Below are 2,744 nucleotides of genomic sequence, written 5' to 3'. Positions count from 1 at the left end.
TCTATTTGTAACTTTAAATCTTTTCACAAGCCAAGTTTATAAAATTATAAACTATATTTTCTTCTTGGATTCATTTTTTTTAATCAGTTATTCCAACACCTTTCTTTCTTCAGTGATTTAAGATGTACTCTCTATTATAAACCAAATACTTATATTTACTTGGATGATTTTCCAACATAATATTTGGAAGCATATTTAACTAAGTGTGTTCATGTCAACCAAAATGATCAGTTCCATAATTCAACATTTGTTGGTGAGCTGAGGTGGAGATTTTGCTTTGGGTGACATAAATATGTTAATATCTTTCCATCGTTTAAAAATGTCAGCACATATACTGAAACTGGAACGATTCAGAGAAGATCAATATGGCCCCTAGGTAAGGATGGCATGCAAATTTGCACAGCGTTCCATATATTTTTTGTAATACAGTCAACAATTAAAATAATTAGTTAATTAATTAATCAATTAAAAATTTAAATAGAATGTCTTTGCATTTATATCCTTGCCAATCCAAATAACATCCAGACTATGATATTGTGTATCTAGTCAATTAAGCAAAACCTAGAGTTGGCTAAGGTTTAAGATCGAAAAAATATATCCAATTCACTTTGCTCATTTATTCACCCAACAACTTTTCTAACCTCTGGGGATGAAAAACAAAAATCAAAAATTAAACTAAACAAACAAACAAATGAAAAACAAAATTTAAAAGCAATATAACCTGTCCTTGTGAGGTTTACCTTCTAAGCATAAGTGGGTATAAATGTGTTTTCGGCAGGAGGGTATGGAGAACGGAAAATAAAATATATAGGGAATGGAATATGTGACTACGAAGACAAAGAAAGCAGAATAGCAATTTGACGTGTGTTGGCAGGCTGTCGAGGTGGGAGGTGCTACATTCAATATACTGGCCAGGGATCCCATGGAAAATATCCAAGATGAGGTGAAGGGACCACCCTATAGCTGTTTGTGAGAGAATTTTGCAGGCAAAGGTAAGAGCAATGCAAAGACTCTGGCCCCTAAAATGTCTGCAGTAGCTAAGCAAGGGGGAAAGCATTAGGAAATGAGGCTGAAGGGTTTAGTGTATGTAGAAATGGCACCAATTGGGAAGGCTATAGGCCATGGGGAAGTTTTCACTTTAACACAGACCATCACTTAAGCATCATCTATAAATATGCCTACTAATTTTGACCAATTTACATTAAGTTTTTTTCAACACTAAAAATTAAGTAATTCTGTCACTGTTAACCATCTGCAAATGTTATTCAGTAAAAATAAAAAATTTTACTGATGATAAATGACGTACATCCAAATGGTGAGCATTATTTACAGTTGTGTTTTCAGCAGCTATAAGTAACGAGGCCATAAATAACTCTTTTTTTTCTTCCAACACAGACTGTAAATTCTTAGCCCTATCTCGAGTTTGACTTACACTTCCAAAGCTTGTTTCTTTTCAGACATATAATTTCTATTGCCTCCAATACATACGATTTTATAAAGCCACCATCTGCAATAAAACTGCCATAAGGGTGATTTTTTATCCTAATTCATAGTACCATATCATAGCTACATCATTTATTTTATATGTATTTGTATTCAAAAATTAAGCCTGTGGAAATTTTAGTCCATATTTCAGTCAACTAAATTTTTCATTATGAAGATTTCCACACGTCTATGGCCTATGATAATTCTTATAGTTCATATTAAAAAATATATTTCATATACACATGAAATGGCACTTTTCACTTTATTTGTTCAACAGACATTTTGTTAATACTATAAACATGTAGGAAAATTCTTTACTACCACTAAGAAATAATATTTTATTTCTCTTGAAATAAATTATACTTTCTTTCTTATGCCCACTTTGAAACATATTCAAGCAAAGACTCTCTCCAGTTTAAGAAAAAGGGGGGCCTGGTATGACGTTACATCATAGAAAGTAATACTTGAGCTTAGGGTCAGGAGGACAGAGCGGAGCACCTGACAGAGTGGAGGCTGCTACGACTCGCCAATTACTTGCATTCAGGAATGCATGTTCATTTTGCCAATCTTCCAATTTGCCAAAAATGCCAGAAATCTGTAATTTTAAATGAAATGTACCAATTAAAAATATCTGAATGAATTCTTTTCAGAACATTATATAGGTTTGACAAACTATACAAGCTATGTTCAGCTTCTTAACAATCACTTTATGATATTCACCTCAAAATAATATCCATTTGATAAGATTTACAGGATGAGAAATTAAAGAGAAGACAAGAAAGGCAGTGTTCAAAAATAAAACCCAGACGACAATTTCCTAAGTGAAGAAAGGTACAACTATAAAAAGCCCTGAATTTTAGGAACAAAATGAAAATAATAATAAAAACAAAACCTACACCCAAACACTGAACAAATATGAAGAAAAAAATAATAAAAAGCTCCCAGTGGATTGAGCTCTCAACCTGGGCAAGTACCCTTGACTGGAATCTAACCCAGGACCCTTCAGTCCACAGGCCAATGCTCTATTCACTGAGCCAAACCAGCTATGGGGAGAAAGAAGCTTTTAATCTAGAATTCTATACCGAGCAAAAGCATTATTTTCAAAAAAGAGGCCTCAGGAATGTTACCCCAAATTTATTCATTCTAATGGCAAAGTCTCAACATCACTAAGCACCAGGGAAATGCAAATCAAAACTACAGTGAGATAACATCTCACACTTTTCAGATTGGCTAGTATCAGAAGAAAAAGAAAAAGAAGC

The 2,744-nt window shown here is 33.3% G+C and overlaps 1 non-coding gene across 1 annotated transcript; it reads left to right on the top strand.

Moving 5' to 3' along the window:
* The first annotated feature begins 311 nt into the window (after positions 1 to 311).
* LOC132237770 (U6 spliceosomal RNA) lies at positions 312 to 417 on the top strand. Its single transcript, XR_009453609.1, has one exon. It is a non-coding gene; the product is annotated as a U6 spliceosomal RNA (small nuclear RNA).
* The last annotated feature ends 2,327 nt before the right edge of the window (positions 418 to 2,744 follow it).

The sequence above is a fragment of the Myotis daubentonii genome, chromosome 6 (assembly GCF_963259705.1).
Source record: "Myotis daubentonii chromosome 6, mMyoDau2.1, whole genome shotgun sequence".
Classification (NCBI taxonomy): Eukaryota; Metazoa; Chordata; class Mammalia; order Chiroptera; family Vespertilionidae; genus Myotis; species Myotis daubentonii.
Note: the sequence above shows the minus strand (reverse complement) of the source record. Positions and strands in the feature narration are given on the sequence as shown.